The 20,738-nt window shown below is 43.5% G+C and overlaps 1 protein-coding gene across 1 annotated transcript in view; it reads left to right on the top strand.

The window, feature by feature from the left end:
• The window catches only part of LOC115112131 (T-cell immunomodulatory protein-like), a 142,015-nt gene that overhangs the window by 58,057 nt on the left and 63,220 nt on the right, over positions 1–20,738 (top strand). The window lies entirely within an intron of this gene.

Below are 20,738 nucleotides of genomic sequence, written 5' to 3'. Positions count from 1 at the left end.
CAGGTGAAAACTAGAATCCCTTATTGATGCCACTTCAGCCACAATCAGTGTAGATGAAGGGGAGGAGACAGGTTGAAGAAGGATTTTAAAGTTTTGAGACATGGATTGTGCATGTGTGCTATTCCGGGGGTGAATTGGCAAGCCAAAAGATTTAAGTGCCTTTGAATGGGGCATGGCAATAGTTGCCAGACGCACCGGTTTGTGTCAAGAATTGCTGTTGGGTTCAAACACAACAGTTTCCTGTGTGTATCAATAATTCCATTTTGCCAGCTTAACACAGCTGTGGGATGCATTGGAGTCAACATGGTCCATCCCTGTGGAACGCTTTCGACACCTTGTAAGGTCCATTTCCCGATGAACTGAGGCTGTTCTGAGTGCAAAAGGGGGTGCAACTCAATATTAGGAAGGTGTTCTTAATGTTTTGTACATGTTGTATGTTGTGTATATCTCACACACCTCTTCAAAGCAAACAGCATGGATTCTATACCTCTCTGAGGATGGAGTAGTGCTCTAGTGTTTCAGTGGTTTACTTAGTGGGACTGTGACTGTCTGTATGACAGCATGGTGACTCCGGTGATGTTTCTCCCCAGAGCATCAGCACACATTTGACGGCTTGTTCAGGAGGAGAAAGAGTGGATGGCCTGCCCTTATACAGTGTGTGTGTGTGTGTGTGTGTGTGTGTGTGTGTACGTCTAGGGGCTGTTCTCCTGCAGCACATGCTCTGACCTGGACATAACATGTTCTCCGGGGGAACTGTCAGAGGATTTTGGGCGGAGTTTCCAGCGATGGGAATAAGACATAAGACACATCCTACATTGTTTCCCTGTCTTCATAGATGGACACACATTTAATTTGTTCTTGTATGAACCAAGCAAGATGAGTGGTTCATTGCAACACTCGACAAACACACTAATGTAGCCCTACTTTTCCTGTACAGACACCAACAGAAGAGAAGCTTTCACCCATTTTACCAATTTAGCAGCTGACAAGCACATAATAACTCTGGGCGTTCAGAGGCTGTTGCAGACAGACCGTAATCAATATGTTCGAATGGAGTGGTCGGGATGCTGAGATCTATGGATGGACAGTGTAATGAGCCCCTTTCAACTGTCCTTTGGCTGAAGAATAAGCACCAGTTAAAACACCTTCATATTTTTTATCATAGAGCGTCCTGGAGAAACACACAAATCCAGTGGTCTGAGAGCAGAAGCAGTCGAGCAATCTGAATGTAAGCCAGGTGTATTTTCCATTCTTAAGTTATTGAAGTGTTTTGCACTCTTGTATCCTCCTTTAAACAGTTTTCAACCAACAAAGTAGGGAAGAGCATGGTGCTCTAATAGAATCTGGCATTAGTCTACAGTCGTGGCCAAAAGTTTTGAGAATGACACAAGTATTACATTTCACGAAGTCTGCTGCCTCCGTTTGTATGATGGCAATTTGCATATACTCAAGAATGTTATGAAGAGTGATCAGATTAATTGCAATTAATTGCAAAGTCCCTATTTGCCATTCAAATGAACTGAATCCTCAAAAAACATTTCCACTGCATTTCAGCCCTGCCACAAAAGGACCAGCTGACATGTCAGTGATTCTCTCGTTAACACGTGTGTGTGTGTGTGTTGACGAGGACAAGGCTGGAGATCACTCTGTCATGCTGATTGAGTTCGAATAACAGACTGGAAGCTTCAAAAGGAGTGTGGTGCTTGGAATCATTGTTCTTCCTCTGTCAACCATGGTTACCTGCAAGGAAACACGTGCCATCATCATTGCTTTGCACAAAAAGGATCATCAAAAAGGGATCATCAAGAACTTCAAGGAGAGCGGTTCAATTGTTGTGAAGAAGGCTTCAGGGCGCCCAAGAAAGTCCAGAAAGCGCCAGGACTGTCTCCTAAAGTTGATTCGGCTTCGGGATCTGGGCACCACCAGTACAGAGCTTGCTCAGGAATGGCAGCAGGCAGGTGAGGCGAAGACTTTTGGAGGATGGCCTGGTGTCAAGAAGGGCAGCAAAGAAGCCACTTCTCTCCAGGAAAAACATCAGGGACAGACTGATATTCTGCAAAAGGTACAGGGATTGGACTGCTGAGGACTGGGGTAAAGTAATTTTCTCTAAATCCCCTTTCCGATTGTTTAGGGCATCCGGAAAAAAGCTTGTCTGGAGATGATAAGGTGAGCGCTACCATCAGTCCTGTGTCATGTCAACTGTAAAGCATCCTGAGACCATTCATGTGTGGGGTTGCTTCTCAGCCAAGGGAGTGGGCTCACTCACAATTTTGCTTAAGAACACAGCCATGAATAAAGAATAGTACCAACACATCCTCCGTGAGCAACTTCTCCCAACCATCCAGGAACAGTTTGGTGACGAACAATGCCTTTTCCAGCATGATGGAGCACCTTGCCATAAGGCAAAAGTGATAACTAAGTGGCTCGAGGAACAAAACATCGATATTTTGGGTCCAAGGTCAGGAAACTCCCCAGACCTTAATCCCATTGAGAACTTGTGGTCAATCCTCAAGAGGCGGGTGGACAAACAAAAACCCACAAATTCTGACAAACTCCAAGCATGGATTATGCAAGAATGGGCTGCCTTTAGTCAGGATGTGGTCCAGAAGTTAATTGACAGCATGCCAGGGCGGATTGCAGAGCTCTTGAAAAAGAAGGGTCAACACTGCAAATATTGACTCTTTGCATCAACTTCATGTAATTGTCAATAAAAGCCTTTGACACTTATGAAATGCTTGTAATTATACTTCAGTATTCCAAAAAACATCTGACAAAAATATCTAAAGACACTGAAGCAGCTAAATTTGTGGAAATTAATATTTGTGTCATTCTCAAAACTTTTGGCCACGACTGTACATCACCCCAGAGCCCTTTCAATGCACTTTAAGCACACTCATATATATATCTATATATATATATATATATATATATATACAGTTTGAAGTCTTACTCTCTCCTTTCCAGCCTTCTACTGTTTTATAATCCATTGGTACACATTTTCTATCTGTTTTAGTAACTTGTTTATGTCAGCCAATTGATTTAAAATGTCTATTATTCACTAACGTGGCGATGTAATACCAGCAGCTCATTTTTGGATAAGACTTCTAATGACAGTCTTTCGAAGTGTGAGAGCAGCAGAGTCCGACACTTATTTCTAAAAGGAATAATATCTCAGGAGAAGGAGAGAGCTGTTGTGTCCCCATTTCACCCCTTACTACTCTTCTCGGCAGCTGTGAATGGTGTTTTGGGAGCTGAGAGACATTCAGGGGAAGCAGCAGGGGGTTCCGTCCAGGTGAGGTGCACTCAGAACTCAATCTGGAGCTTGGGCTGAGAGAACTGAGAGGGCTGTCTGTGTGTCACTGGCCCCAGACCTTTCAGACTGGTTCACCTGCAGTCTGAACTCAATCTCTGTCCGGGAGTCGCTACCGGTTTGTCTGGGCTGAAGGCTAAGCTTGTGACTTACTCTCTCCCTCTCACTGACTGTTCTTAGACTGGAGAAACTCAGTCAGGGGCAATGTCTCTCGCTCTTTCTGCTTTCATTGTGTTCTTATTCATTTTACCCAGTGTCTTTCTCACCTCACTTGCACCCTTGACACCTTCTATACAGGATGGCAATGAGTTTGCGAGAGGGTTTGCCAGATTCCTCGCTCACAGTGAGGAACATTGCGTTTTTTCTTTCTTTCCCCCTCTTCCATTCTCCCCGCTTTGCAGATCAAAGTCGCTCCCCGCCATGAGAGAAACATGATCGACTGGACCGCCACAGCTCAGCCCGGAGATAATAGCCGGCGTGCTCCACCCGTTTAGTTTGAAAATGAATTAACGTTCTGCGTTAATGGTTTGGGCTCTTGGGCACAATGGTTGGAGTGGGACGAGGGGCGGCGTGACATGTTGATTTATGGTGAAGATGTTTGAACAAGGGTAGGGGGGTTGACAAGGGCTTATGGCCCACAGCATTCTCCCCTAACATTTTCAAGTCAAAGTCAATTTATTCTGGCTTATTGTAACTGAATTCAATGGTTTGTCCCTCCTACTGTACGTCCCCAAAAACTAACTCGGCCACCTGCCATGCTAGTGTATACACCTTCTTTACTGTAAAGATGACACACAACCACTCTCTCAAACCAGAGCATGAATAGACGAGCACCAAGCCCTGGCATCATCAATGCTATGGAATTATCTTGAGCACATATCACTGTATAGCACAGTATTTTCAGATTAGATTAAAAACAAAGGAGCATTGCGTTCGGTCTCCGCATGTGTCACTTTAATATTAGATGTTGCTGGGATTCCCTCAGATCAGTGTGTTGTGTGCATCAAAGAGCCATATGAACACAATCAACAGTGAAGCATGCCTTTGCATCCACCGGGTTACAGGAGATTGATACTTGAAAAGCAGCAGCTGCCATGTTGACCTGTGACCTTCCCCAGGGCAAGGGTCTGATGAGACACACGGATTGCAATACCAACGACCAACCCGCCACCACTCTTGGCACATCTAATCTGCTTTTCTTAATGTATCCAGAAACCAGGAACCAAATTAGTTACTGTGTCCGTCCTGTGACTGTGTCCGTCCTGGACAGCATCCGGCCATCTGCTCCATTTCAGCCAACTGCAACCATCCCTGTGTCCATGGTCCGTGGACCTTTTTCCTCTCAAGAAATTGCTACAATACTCAGCTTGGCTTTCTGATTCAGCCAAATGCTGCGCTCTTTGGCTAGCATCCCCTAAGTATCTCTGTTTAGCCCGTCACTCACCACCATTTGCTGCTGTTCCTTAATTCCTATAATTCCATTTTCCGAAATGTCAATAATAATGGTGGAAAAGAGACTACTTTTATCAATAGTCTCTTATTTTTCATCAGGAAGGTATCTCGCTGTGCAGCACGTTGGCATCTCACTTACCGTCCTCCACAAATGAAGTGGCTGTTTGTAATAATATAATCAACACAGTTTGTGTAGGCGAGGAAGGAGCTCTACTTGTTCCAGTCTTCGGTCCCCTACCTCGGGAGCAGTGGACCAGCCCACCGGCAGCCAGGAGCACACTATCTTTGACAGTGAAGAATCCCTAGATGTAGCGATTTCCCTTTCCATTGATCATGTTGGATAGTATCTCATGACATGGCTTCTCCCTCTCCGTTAAGCACACTGGAGAGCCATTAAAACTTGAGTGTTTTTCTTTCTTTCCCCCTCTTCCATTCTCCCCGCTTTGCAGATCAAAGTCGCTCCCCGCCATGAGAGAAACATGATCGACGGACCGCCACAGCTCAGCCCGGAGATAATAGCCGGCGTTCTCCATCCGTTTAGTTTGAAATATAATTAACGTTCTGCATTAAACGGTTTTGGCTCTTGGGCACAATGGTTGGAGTGGGACGAGGGGCGGCACGACATGTGGATTTATGGTGAAGATGTTTGGACAAGGGGAGGGCGGTTGACAAGGGCTTATGGCCCACAGCATTCTCCCCTAACCTTTTCAAGTCAAAGTCAATTTATTCTGGCTTATTGATTTTTGTAACTGAATTCAATGGTTTGTCCCTTCCACTGTACGTCCCGACAGACTAGGACAGACAAAAGGATTACGTTAAGTCCAACACTATTAGCATAATGAATTGATCTATTTATTAAGTACATGATGAGAGGATGCATTAGTATTCATTTTGTCGATTCAAATCCTATCAGGAGAGGACTGATTCAGTCAAACAGCTCAGGCCCAAAGTGAACATCTATGCTCGACTCAAACAAACCAGTCATAGCAGCGTTTCTAGAACAACTTTTGGTGGCGGTCTATGTAATTGAACTTGACCATGCATCTGAAGCCACAACCATGACCAATTGAGGCCAGTCTCTCTGACCTTCCAGCTTGTCTCTGAGATGAATGACAGGTGTGTTGTGGTCACTGTGGTCTCAGCTGGCTAATGTTGTTTGGAAAGTCTTTGATCTCCAGCTGTCTCTGAAGACAGACACAGACTTTGAGTATGGCTGGCAGCAGTGCTTTTGAAGCTGTGAATCGTCTCCTTCTGGGGAATCATGCACATCTTGCAGATCAGTAGGTGTGTTCTTTTCCTTTCGCTCGCCTCTCTCAGCTGCCAATCATGTCACGACGCACCAGCACTCATCAAACACCTACCATCCTCTCACTGTGGGAGGGAGGGCGATTTAGCTTGGATGTGGTTGGGTGGGTTTGCGTTGGTTTGCTTTCATAACATACTGACTACACCGGACACGCCCATGTGCCATCCTGCGCATGTTGATTTTGTCCATCCACACCAGAAGCGATCATGACACGCAGGTTAAAATATTAACACCAACTGTGAAACAACTATATTAATTTGAGCGAATATCAAACGCACATGACATTCATTGACATTTAGCTATCTTGCTATTGCTAGCTAATTTATCCTGGAAGACGAGCAATGGGTTGTTATTTTACCTGAAATGTATATGGTCCTTTTTATTTTTTTTTGCTGGATCTTTGTAGAATTTGGACCCGAAGTCATACAAAAATCATGTGTTTCTCTACTCTGAACACTAACACTAGAAAAGCGAGACATCTAGTTATCCCGTTCTGAGCCAATGCATTCTAACAGTATAATAAATACATTTTGTATGTGCTGTTTAGGGTTTAATACCAGTAACCGGTATCTCGAGACTGTCCCGACCAAGCACCTGCCATTTCCCGACAATTCTAATGTTGTGGACCAATAATATGGCCTACCATTTTTATGCTGCACTAATGCAAAAATACAAAGTATGCATGTGTGAATAGCTGCCCGAAACTGACATCAACTTTAGCTTCATTCATACATTAGACCAGTCATCACAACGCAAGCAGCCGACCATATTTTGCCTACTCCACTTAAAGTCCCCAATAGAAAATGGCCCTTACTTACATGACTTCTATAAATTGCAATGCTAGGCTACACGTGACATCTCGACTCAGTTACTGAAGGTGATCTCCATCTCACGTTCACAAATCCCCAAACTAGCTTAGTGGCACTGGTAGAGGATGAACATATAAACTGCAGCTACTCACTGTTAACAAAATGTCCAATACATTGTGTCCACAAATGTGCTCGAGGAAATAGACATTTGCAACATTTGTTATAGTAACATCATAGAACAATGCGAGTGCACGGGCTTGATGAGTCAGGTTTGCAGGACTTTGATCAACCGCGGCGCTATCCATGGTGCTGAATCTCCGCTACTAAGCCTATTTGTTTAGCCGGAGATGTTCTCTGTGACAGTCACTACAATAAGCAGGTTATCATATCATCAAGTAAAAACAGCCACAACCTTCCTAAATCCCACTGATAGCCAGATGCCAGGGGAGAGAAGAGGGTCAACAAGCTGGTGACATCTTTCAGTCAAAGGTAAGCTGAAACGAATGTAATTTCCACTAAGCTGTAGGATCGTAACCTACGTTTAGGATACATCAACGAAGTAGTGTGGTGACTTTGACAAAACTTTGAGTTGATTAAATTGTGCCAATTACAACAAGAAACCATATAGATTCTTGTCTATATTTCTCCATTTACAGTGGTAAAACCATGTCAGATTTTTGGGGACTGCTATTATGCTTTTAAATAGCATTTTCAGTTTGAAAAGCAATACCGGGATATTACCGGTGTGGTTGCAAATTTCCCAGGAAGGTAAATTTGTCGATTTTGGAGAAAATATTCAACACTAATGCTATTGCAAAAGATCTATAATTTGCTTGTGTTTAGGAAGGTTTTAGGTAGGCCTACCATTTAAAATACAAACAAAATACAATTGTCATTCGTTTGTTACTGTAGGCTATATGTAAAACCACAAAACACCACAAGTGTTGTACACCATCACAAAGAAATGCATTATTATTTTCTTATAACAGTTCATTAAAAAAAAAAAGTTTTTATATAATTTAATTTCAAAAGAACTATCATAATTTTAAGTTGTATTATTTTACTTGTCTGTGCTCAGTATCCTATGCTGCCGCACGTGCTTACATGTAGAACACATGGAATAGTGGCTGTAATATTCTACAAAAAAAGCTATATTTTGAATTATAAACCAGGTCATTCGAGCCCTGAATGCTGATTGGCTGAAAGCCACGGGTATGACACAAAATGACTTGTTTTACTGTTCTAATTACCTTTTGTAACTAGTTTGTAATGGCAGTAAGGCACCTCGGGGGTTGCGTCGTGTCTAAGAACAGCCCTTAGCTGTGGTATGCTGGCCATACACCACACCCCTTCAGGCCTTCCTTATTGCTGAATTATACAATGGCATTGTTGAATGCTGTTTTTCTGATTGGCTAGAAGGGCATTCTAGAGTGCATTATTTCTGTCATGATGTTGGCCTGAGTTGGGGAGGTTTATGACCCCCATAAATACCTTTCCCCGTTTTCCTCTCTCGTCTCTAGCGATGTGACTATTGAAAATCCCTTTGTTAACATAGAGAGTCTGGTGACATCAAAAGATGGGAAATGAAACCATATTTCGGTAATCCAACCAGTTGAAAATATGCGTTGGGACTTAATGAGTATGATGTCAGTTCGGTTGGCGTCTGAGACATGATTACTGATGATAGGATGACATAAACTGTATCTTGGAAAATCTACACATTGTAGTTATCAGATTCATATGGAATTGCTGTGCAATTTAAATGTTTAAATATGACACTATTTTTGAAAAAATGAAATGTAATTTTTAGCTTTAGAAGAACACCACTCTGCTCACTCAGAGGCCCCAGTCCAAGTGAACAGACATGGGTTGTAAAACTATGAAACACAGCCCTCTCTCCCAATCCTATATAAGCCCCTTGACGAAAATGTAACTTTCTGTCCGAGGACGTTAGGGTGACGGTCCTACATTAAAAGGGCTCAGGTAACCTAACAAAATCAGCATCGAATTTCAACGTGAAAGTGACGGTCAACACGCCGAAAGGATGAATTTCAACTATACCAGCCAGAATATAGCATGAGCTTAAAAGTATGGCAACCATCACTCCTGTGTTCCAATGCCACGTTGTGTTAGCTAATCCAAGATTATAATTTTAAAAGATTAATTGATAATTAGAAAACCCTTTTGCAGTTATGTTAGCACAGCTTAAAACTGTTTTTCTGATTTAAAGAAGCAATTAAACTGGCCTTATTTTAGACTAGTTGAGTATCTGGAGCATCAGCAATTGTGGGTTGAATTACAGGCTCAAAATGTCCAGAAACAAAGTACTTTCTTCAGAAACTCATCAGTCTATTCTTGTTCTGAGAATTGAAGGCTATTCCATGTGAGAAATTGCCAAGAACCTGAAGATCTCATACAATGCTGTGTCCTACTCCCTTCACAGTACAGCGTAAACTGGCTCTAACCAGAAGAGAAAGAGGAGTGCAATTTGAGGCTGGTAACTCATATGAACGTATCCTCTGCAGCAGAGGTAACTCTGGTTCTTCCATTCCTGTGGCGGTCCTCATAAGAGCCATTTTCATCATAGCGCTTGATGGTTTTTGTGAATGCACTTGAAGAAACTTTCAAAGTTCTTTACATTTTCCATATTAATTGACCTTCATGTCTTATAGTAATGATGGACTGTTGTTTCTCTTTCCATATTTGAGCTGTTCTTGCCATAATATGTACTTGGTCTTTTACCAAATAGGGCAATCTTCTGTATACCCCACCTACCTTGTCAAAACACAACTGATTGGCTCAAACGCATTAAGAAGGAAAGAAATTACAGATTCCAGGTGACTACCTCATGAAGCTGGTTGAGAGAATGCCAAAAGTATGCGAAGCTGTCATCAAGGCAAAGGGTGACTACTTTGAAAAATTAAATATAGTTTCATTGGTTTCAAACTTTTTTGGTTACTACTTGATTCCATATGTGTTATTTGATGGTTTTGATGTATTTCACTATTATTCTACAAAGTAGAAAATAGTAAAAAAATCAGAAAAACACTGTGACCGTTCGTGTATTTTGCAACAGTCGCGCAACTTGGTAGTTGTGGTTTGCATTTTAACTCGCCAGAGTTAGTTTGCATTATGCACGTTTCTTTTAATCGCCTCCTCAGATGTCCTCTTCCTGTCTTATTACTCCCTGGCAGCATCTGTCAGTGGCATCAAGGAGCAGGTAAATAGGCAGCCATTTTGAGGAATAGTGATTTCTTTTCAGCCGTCTCCGTTGTGCACAGGGTTGAGAGTGTACAAGTATGCCACTTCCTGTTTTTCAGTACATACTAGCCTTTGTGGCACCGGTTTATACACACTTGAGACGTAATCTCCTACTAATGAGAGCATTGTGTACTTTGTGGAGTTCATGTTTTAGTAAAGATGATGAAAGACCTGTGTTTTCTCTGAAGATTTAGGATATTTCTAGAGCGTCTAGGGGGCTATTTTTACATATGATTGGTTCTACCCAGGCAGTCCGCCCACCCACTCTCTCATACAGTGAAAGCAAATGCCCCGCTGGTTAACACTGTTTCACACAGTTTCTTGTGCAATGGTTTCCTTGCTTTATAATATAGCCCCCGTCAGGAGAAGAACATCACACCGCTTAGAACCGGAGGTGTGTGTTTCGGTCTTGGAGGGTATTTCTAGAAAGAGAAAGGAGGTCACTAATGAAAATGGCTTACCCTCATTGCTATCTAACTCGAGGGAGCGCTCACTGGCAAAAGGGATAGCGAAAGAGATAGCAGACCACCTAAATCCATTAAGGAATGCTAATCATCATTAAAAGGGCAGCTTTATGATGTCAGGATATTTTATGTGATAGATGTGAGTTGTTTCAGTGAGGACGACCGTACACTCTTCAGGGCGGTGGAGTGTGTGTATGTGTAAAAGAAGTCACACTAACACAGCAGACATGATCATTTGGTGCTCCTCACACTGTAGGTCAATGGCAGTCTGGCACAAAGGGTAGGCATAATCCATTTAAACCCTGACACTTGCAGTCTGCTTAAGTACTAACACGATCAGCGATTTAAATTGGTTTTTAATTAGATATATCTTGCAATTGCTCTCACATCAAAGTAGCATACCCCGTTCTTGTCAGTGGGGCTAACAGTAAAGCTAACCCAGACTCCACTTTTCCTGTGACCCGGTCAACATGTCTCTACCCCGCTTCTGTCTGACTGCCCTGCTTGTTATCCAATTAGTGTGCCCACCCTAATTTGGCTTGTCAAAACAATGCAAATGAGGAAGGGAATCAAAGTCACAGCACATTGGTTTACTGCTTCTCCTCATGGTGTGTGTGCATGGAGACTTAGACAATATGAAAAATCTATAATTGTTGTTTGTGATTCTGATTTACCAAACCCATACTGTTATAGCATGTAAACACCAAATCCACCCGTCAGTTACATCCAAACACACACTGACCTTCCATTCCACTAGTACTATATCCACACACACACACACACACACACTGAGCTTCCATTCCACTAGTACTATATCACACACACACACACTGACTTTACATTCCACTAGTACTATACACACACACACACACACACACACACACACACACACACACACACACACACACACACACACACACATACACACACACACACTGACCTTCCATTCCACTAGTACTATATCCACGCGCACACACTGACCTTCCATTCCACTAGTACTATACACACACACACACACACACACACACTGACCTTCAATTCCACTAGTACTATATCCACGCGCACACACTGACCTTCCATTCCACTAGTACTATATCCACACACACACACACACTGATTTTCTATTCCACGAGTACTATATCCACACACACACACACACACACACACACACACACACACACACACACACACACACACTGAACTTCCATTCCACTAGTACTATATACACACACACACACACACACTGAACTTCCATTCCACTAGTACTATATACACACACACACACACACTGAACTTCCATTCCACTAGTACTATATCCACACTCACACACACACACACACACACTGAACTTCCATTCCACTAGTACTATATCCACACACACACACACACTGAACTTCCATTCCACTAGTACTATATCCACACACACACTGAACTTCCATTCCACTAGTACTATATCCACACACACACTGAACTTCCATTCCACTAGTACTATATCCATACACACACACACACACACACACACACACACACTGACCTTCCATTCCACAAGTACTATATCCACACACACACACCCACACACACTGACCTTCCATTCCACTAGTACTATATCCACACACACACACACACACTAACCTTCCATTCCACTAGTACTATATCCACACACACACTAACCTTCCATTCCACTAGTACTATATCCACACACACACTAACCTTCCATTCCACTAGTACTATATCCACACACACACACACACACTAACCTTCCATTCCACTAGTACTATATCCACACACACGGACCTTCCATTCCACTAGTACTATATCCACACACACGGACCTTCCATTCCACTAGTACTATATCCACACACACACACTAACCTTCCATTCCACTAGTACTATATCCACACACACACACACACACACACACACACACACTAACCTTCCATTCCACTAGTACTATATCCACACACACACACACTAACCTTCCATTCCACTAGTACTGTATCCATACACACACTGACCTTCCATTCCACTAGTACTATATCCACACACACACACACACACACACACACACTAACCTTCCATTCCACTAGTACTATATCCACACACACACACACACTAACCTCCCATTCCACTAGTACTATATCCACACACACACACTAACCTTCCATTACACTAGTACTATATCCACACACACACACTAACCTTCCATTCCACTAGTACTATATCCACACACACACTAACCTTCCATTCCACTAGTACTATATCCACACACACACTAACCTTCCATTCCACTAGTACTATATCCACACACACACACACTAACCTTCCATTCCACTAGTACTATATCCACACACACACACACTAACCTTCCATTCCACTAGTACTATATCCACACACACACACTAACCTTCCATTCCACAAGTACTATATCCACACACACACACCCACACACACTGACCTTCCATTCCACTAGTACTATATCCACACACACACACACACACTAACCTTCCATTCCACTAGTACTATATCCACACACACACTAACCTTCCATTCCACTAGTACTATATCCACACACACACTAACCTTCCATTCCACTAGTACTATATCCACACACACGGACCTTCCATTCCACTAGTACTATATCCACACACACGGACCTTCCATTCCACTAGTACTATATCCACACACACACACGGACCTTCCATTCCACTAGTACTATATCCACACACACACACTAACCTTCCATTCCACTAGTACTATATCCACACACACACACTAACCTTCCATTCCACTAGTACTATATCCACACACACACACTAACCTTCCATTCCACTAGTACTATATCCACACACACACACACACACACACACACACACACACACTAACCTTCCATTCCACTAGTACTATATCCACACACACACACACTAACCTTCCATTCCACTAGTACTATATCCACACACACACACACACACACTAACCTTCCATTCCACTAGTACTATATCCACACACACACTAACCTTCCATTCCACTAGTACTATATCCACACACACGGACCTTCCATTCCACTAGTACTGTATCCATACACACACTAACCTTCCATTCCACTAGTACTATATCCACACACACACTAACCTTCCATTCCACTAGTACTGTATCCATACACACACTAACCTTCCATTCCACTAGTACTATATCCACACACACACACACACACTAACCTTACATTCCACTAGTACTATATCCACACCACACTAACCTTCCATTCCACTAGTACTATATCCACACACACACACACACACTGAGCCATGGCTCTTTGTGGTGTTCTATCTGTATCCACCCCGACTGAGTCGTCAACCGCAAGCCATGGTGTTGCTAGGCAATGCCATTAAATCACATACGTGGGTAGCAAGACTAGGAAAGCAAGTTAGGCTTAGCCACAACCTGCTAATACCTCTGTGAAATAGATATATTGTACATGTCATTTACGTTATCATGGACCTATAATCCCTGAGTCCTGTGAACAGAGGTGCGTTATTGTGACACTGACAGCACCGTAGGTTCTCCTGAACTGACCTTGGGAAGAGAGGAGGGTTGTCTGTCTGAGCCAGTGGGGGATAGGTTATGAATGTTGATTTGGTTTTAAGTTCACGGAAATAGGTGGAAATGTAATGTTGACCTTGTCATAGACACTTGCTTTCCTTGAAAGAGGTTGCACGCGTATGTTGACATGTGTAATGTTGTGCCCCTGACCTGGTCGAATGACAGGGCTGGTCTCTTCTCAGTAGACCAGCACTCTGACCATCATATGTGGTCTATGACTCTGACAGATAATGCCCTTATGCCCTTTGTCGACTGAAAGGTGGTTTTGCTGCATATGTCAGAGAGATAATGTTTGTGCACATCTCTCATACCAACACTAGCATGACCCTTTCACGTTTTGTAATCTTATTTCTTTACTGTAGATTTTAGGATATAGGCATACTCAGAAAACGGCATGCTCTCAAACAAAGAGTCTGTATGTGGTTGGTGGTGTATTTAAATGGGTCCGTGTCCTTTTAGATGAATAATCACAGGCTGGAGATCAGAGGGCACAGTGCTCAGGGAGTAGCAGGGAGAGGACCAGGAGGAGGAGGAGGAGGCTGAAGGTTGGCCAGGGTAGGAGAAGGCACTAGGCGGACGGGCACTGAATATGTTACGGTGGAATGGGTAAGGACTGAATAGTATGTCATTCTAAGGGCTTGTCTTCTCTCTACCTCTCTGTCTCACTCACTGACATTATATCTGTGTCTCTCTCATGTCTCTCTCTCTCTCGTGTCTCTCTCTCTCTCTCGTGTGTCTCTCTCTCTCTCTCTCTATATATATATATATATATATATATATATATATATATATATATATATATATATATATATATATCTATCAAGCAGCCTTAGGGGGAGGGATGGACAGACAGGAAGGAACTGAAGCCTCCTCATCACTTTGCTTTTGTTTCAGTAGTGTTTGTCAGGGGTGATGGGAGTAGGGAGGACAAGCGAGAGAGACGCACATGATAATTACAATACGGAGAAGTGCCTCTTTCTCAGAATCCGTTTTTGTGAGTGCCTGAGGGTGTAACAGCTTCTTTCTGTCATTTTCAGCCTCTATGGATCACCCAGCTCCCTCTAAAACTACACCCTCCCGCCTATATCTCTTGTTCTCTCTCTCTGTGTCTCTCTATTTCTGTTTCCCCCTCTTTCTCTCACACACACATTCATTGACAGAAGTAGTTGGTCTTGCTGAGTTTCAATGACCAGTGAGTTCTCTTCCTCAGATGGGGTGAACTACTGTCTGGGCTGTTAAACCCTCCCCTGGGACGGGTGTCCTCTCCCGACAGGCTTTGCTGGCTGGTGGATGGAGAAGAGGAGGAGAGGAGGAGAGCGAGATCAGGCAACAGGCACCCTGTCAGTCTGTCCTCTCAGAGGGTCCACAGTGGCCAATTAGTGAGGAGCCTGAGAGTGCTTTGGCTTGGCAGGTCCCCGGTCAGGACTCACACCCGCATTATAGGGGACAGGGCTCTGTGTCTGATATAACAGGCCCAGTGCTGAGCCCTTTAGCTCACATAGATGCACACACAGTCGAAGAGTTACACATCTGTCTAAAAACCTGTTACCTTATCTCCTATCTGTTTACTCTTGCTAATGAGAGTGGATCTGAGACGTCTTTAATATGGATTCTGTGCATTTCTGTGATTTGTCTGGATCTTTCCGCGTCCACAGCTACAGGGTGCTGATGACAGCTACAGGGTGCTGCTGACAGCTAAAATGCTTCTTCCCTCGGTGAAACACTGCTGTGCTGAGTGGGGAAGTGGGTATTTGATGTTCAGGCTTTCTATTACTCCGAGGGTCTGTCTACAGTCTCCAGTTGTGTCCTGTGCGATGTCACACTTCAGTGTCAGCCTCATTGCAGAAGTAGGCTCTTTGCTGAGAGGGTAGTTATTGCCTTGTATGGCCGATTCCACGCCAGCGTAGGCGGAAAACATTTTTGGGGATAAGTACTTTTGAGATATTCATATTCATCGTTTTAATGTTGAATAAATGAACGTGAAAATGTGTATTTCAGAATCTAGACATCCCCCATATTATGAGGAGTACAATGACACCAAGATGTTGTCTGTATCATGAACGGTTCACAGATCATAGGGTCTTACAGGAGGCATGTACATGTCTAAAAATGACCTAAAATGGCCACTTTTATGTATTTTTTCTCACAAATGGTTTGGGATGCAAATGTAAAAAGCACGTCCCAATGACGTTTCTATGTGAAAATTGCCAGAACAAACTGAGAACAAAATGATTCATTGGGAGGAAGGATGTTTGGAATCGCCCAAACTCCACACTGGGGCCCACCCTGGGTGCACGTTTTGGTTTTAGCACTACACAGCTGATTCAGTAACAAACTCATCATCAAGCATTGGTTATTTGAATCAGCTGTGTTGTGCTAGGGCAAAAACCAAAACTTACAGTGCATTCGGAAAGTATTCAGACCCCTTGACTTTTTCCACATTTTTGTTACATTACAAACTTATTCTAAAATGGATTGAATCGTTCCCCCCCCCCCCGTCATCAATCTACACGCAATACCCCATTTTTATTTTATTTTATTGAACCTTTATTTAACACGGCAAGTCAGTTGAGAACAAATTCTTATTTTCAATGACGGCCTAGGAACAGGGTTAACTGCCTTGTTCAGGGGCAGAACAGATTTGTACCTTTTCAGCTCGGGGATTCGATCTAGCAACCTTTCGGTTACTAGTCCAATGCTCTAACCACTAGGCTACCAGCCGCCCCTAATGACAAAGCTAAAACTGTTGTTGTTTTTTTAGAAATGTTTGCAGATGTATAAAAAATAAAAAGCTGAAATATTAAATTTACATAACTATTCAGACCCTTTACTCAGTACTTTGTTGAAGCACATTTGGCAGCGACTACTGCCTTGAGTCTTCTTGGGTATGACGCTACAAGCTTGGCACCTATATTTGGGGAGTTTCTCTCATTCTTCTCTGCAGATCCTCTCAAGCTCTGTCAGGTTGGACAGGGACTTTGCTGCACAGCTATTTTCCACTCAAGGACATTCAGAGACTTGTACCAAAGCCACCCCTGCGTTGTCTTGGCTGTGTGCTTAGGGTCGTTGTCCTGTTTGAAGGGGAAGCTCTCCCCCAGTCTGAGGTCCTGAGCTCTCTGAAGCAGATTTTTGTCAAGGATCTCTCTGTACTTTGCTCCGTTCATCTTTCCCTCGACCTTAACTAGTATCCCAGTCCCTGCAGCTGAAAAACATCCCCACAGCATGATGCTGCCACCACCATGCTTCACCGTAGGGATGGTGGCAAGTTTCCTCCAAACGAGACGCTTGGCATTCAAGCCAAAAAGTTCAACCTTGGTTTCATCAGACCATGGTCTGAGAGCCCTTTTCGGTACCTTTTGGCAAACTCCAAGCGGACTGTCGTGTGCCTTTTACTGAGGAATGACTTCCATCTGGCCACTCTACCGTAAAGGCCTGATTGGTAGAGCGCTGCAGAGATGGGAGAACCTTCCAGAAGGACAACCATCTCCACAGAGGAACTCTGGAGCTCTGTCAGAGTGACCATCGGGTTCTTGGTCACCTCCCTGACCGAGGCCCTTCTCCGGATTGCTCAGTTTAACCGGGCGGCCAGCTCTAGGAAGAGTCTTTGTGGTTCCAAACTTCTTCCATTTAAGAATGATGGAGGCCACTATTCTTGGGGACCTTCAATGCTGCAGAAATGTTTTGGTACCCTTCCCCAGATCTGTGCCTCAACACAATCCTGTCTTCGGAGCTCTACGGACAATTCCTTCGACCTCATGGCTTGGTTTTTGCTCTGACGTGCACTGTTAACTGTGGGACCTTTATATAGACGGGTGTGTGCCTTTCCAAATCATGTCCAATCGATTGAATTTACCACAGGTGGCCTCCAAGTTGTAGAAACATCTCAAGGATGAGTAATGAGAACAGGATGCCCCTGAACTCAATTTCAAGTCTCATAACAAAGGGTCTGAATACTTATTTAAATACTGTATTTCAGTTTTAAATTTTTTATAAATTTGCAAACATTTCTTAACCTGTTTTCGTGTTGTCGTTATGGGGTATTGTGGATTGATTGTGGATTTACGTATTTTTAAGAATATGTTATGTAACAAAATGTAGAAAAAGGGAAATAAAACTTTCAGAATGCACTGTACACCCAGGGTAGGACCGAGTTTGGGAAACCCTGGTCTATAGTATGTAATACTGTTGAATTTCTGTCATCGTAAGTCATTGTGGAGGGTTGAGAAGTACATTCAATTTGATGGAGCTCGTACAGGTGTGACTGCAGTTCAATTATTCTGCTGCAGTAAATCATTTAACTTGGTGGAGAGCAAGACTTGTCTTGTGTACTGCATCTCTGTCTGTTTACCTCTCTCTGTGTGAGCTTTGGTGTGAGTACTTCTCTCTGTGTGTGTGTGTGTGTGTGTGTGTGTGTGTGTGTGTGTGTGTGAACGAGCTTTTGGAGCTGACCCGTTGGGTGTGATCACGTGTTCTGCTTTCAGGCTATTGCCCTTTATCAGTGATGCTAGCACCTCTCCTGACCTTGTGCTCATCACAGCCCTCACATCCCCTGCTGAGCGAGACGGGCTTTTCAGAAGACAAAAAGACCGAGAGAGAGAGAGAGAACACACCCACAGCGGTGAATAACAATGGGTGCTATCTCTAAGGTTCAGCCTGAAAGTCTTAAATGTCAGCATCACTCTCGTGTTGCAACACGTTCTACGGCAATCGTTAGCTGCACAGAGGAGATCGATAAACACAGGCATCAGTTCGATTGAGATGTGGGGCTGATTATGGGGCGGACACCCAATCAAAGACAGAATATTAGTACTCTCATCCAGTTGAGAATAGATATTACTGATTGAGTGTCCTTCCAGGGAAATCTCTTTCTGACAGAGGGGTGATTGTATTTACCCAGGAGGCAGTTCTAGGACGTAGTTTGGGCTTGATGTTGTTGACCACTTCAAGCTAGAAGGAATCCTTATCTCCAACAGGCCTGTAGATGGACAAGACAATGTGTGTGTATTTAGTGAGCTGTGGAATGAGGTTTGTCCACAGGAGTGTGTGTTGCAACACTCCTCTCTGCAGGTCTGTGTGCCCACCCCTGGAGGCTGGCCACTGGGGGCATTCACTCAGACTGGCATCCACAGGGGAGATTTGCAGACCATTGTCTGCCTGTCCAATTTTGGAATAAGGACAAAAAATATCCTTTGTTTGTTAGGCTTTTACAGCCAAAAGAGCCTCAACCACATTTCTAATCCTGTCTCAGGTGTGAGATTCTGTTGAGCTGCACACTACATGGTTCATTCAGATGTACATCGAACTGTTCATTTGAATGAAGGCTCTGATGTGCCAAATTCATAAGGGCATGTGGAAGCGCTCCAGAGTAGCATTAGTTCGACTTAGTCATGCCACACATTATGGTTGGCACTTAGGACCAATTTGTGACTTCAATCTGTGTCCAGACAGGGCCATGTGTTGCCCAGACTTCCTTAGTAAACATATAATGTCAATACAAAGTTCTGGATGGTTATTCTAACAACTAAAGGCTCGTGGTGTGTGTTGGATCTGGCCATGCGGCAGGAGAGGAAAATGCCAATGTCCTTATTAACATGACCAGAAAAGTCAAAAACAAACGTTCCCTACATGTGTCATTTCACCTGTCCTTCCAATCCCTTACAAAGTGCCAGTGCGGCATGATACCTGTCCTCAAATTGTCTCCGCGTGATTTCATCCAGCCGCCTGGAACACTATCCACCAGATCGAGTTTTAATTGAACCCTGGTAGACGAAGGCTCCGTACTGGAAGTACAGCCGGTTGTTATTTCAACACCTTAGTATCAAACGTCCTCCCAGTTAGATATAAGCTGGGCTTTTTTGTTCTGTTAAAATGAATATGCAGACATGTGTCCTGGTGGGAGAAGAGAGGGACAGAGAATATAGGGAATGTGTGAGTTTGGCCTCTGGCTTCATAATGTGCATCGACATGCTTTTGTGTGTGAGTTGGAGACTGTCTCCATTTCCTCGTTTGTTTATCTCTCTCCATCTTGCTAGGAGATGTGGTGAGCATACCGATGGAACCTCGTTGCAGTGTGACATTTCTCAGTCATTCAGCGACACACAAAGATGGAAACACATTCTCACTCATACCTTCTCTCTCTCTCACTCACACACACACACACACACACACACAAGCCGTCCTCAAGGGTGAGAGTTTCTATCAGCCTCATAGCCGCCGGTTCTCTCCACCACAACGCTCCCTCCAGTGCTCAAGACGGCTGCAGTCAGAAAAGAGAGAGGGAGAGAGAGAATGGAATGAAAGGACAGGTGGAAAAAGAGAACATTTTCAGGCTGATTCTATTTTTAGACTTGCTCCGCTTCGACACTCAGGATAAGATCTAAAGACGTATACACGGGCAACCGTCTCGACAGAAATGAGTACAGGAAGAAAGAAAGACAAGGAAAAAAAACACCTCACACAAATGTTGGAAAATGGAGTGGAAATGAAAGCTTTGCAGCCAAACTTTTCCATTTCCCTGGTCAATACAGTCTGGAGTTCTA

Source organism: Oncorhynchus nerka, linkage group LG27, assembly GCF_034236695.1.
Source record: "Oncorhynchus nerka isolate Pitt River linkage group LG27, Oner_Uvic_2.0, whole genome shotgun sequence".
In the NCBI taxonomy this organism is placed as follows: Eukaryota; Metazoa; Chordata; class Actinopteri; order Salmoniformes; family Salmonidae; genus Oncorhynchus; species Oncorhynchus nerka.
Note: the sequence above shows the minus strand (reverse complement) of the source record. Positions and strands in the feature narration are given on the sequence as shown.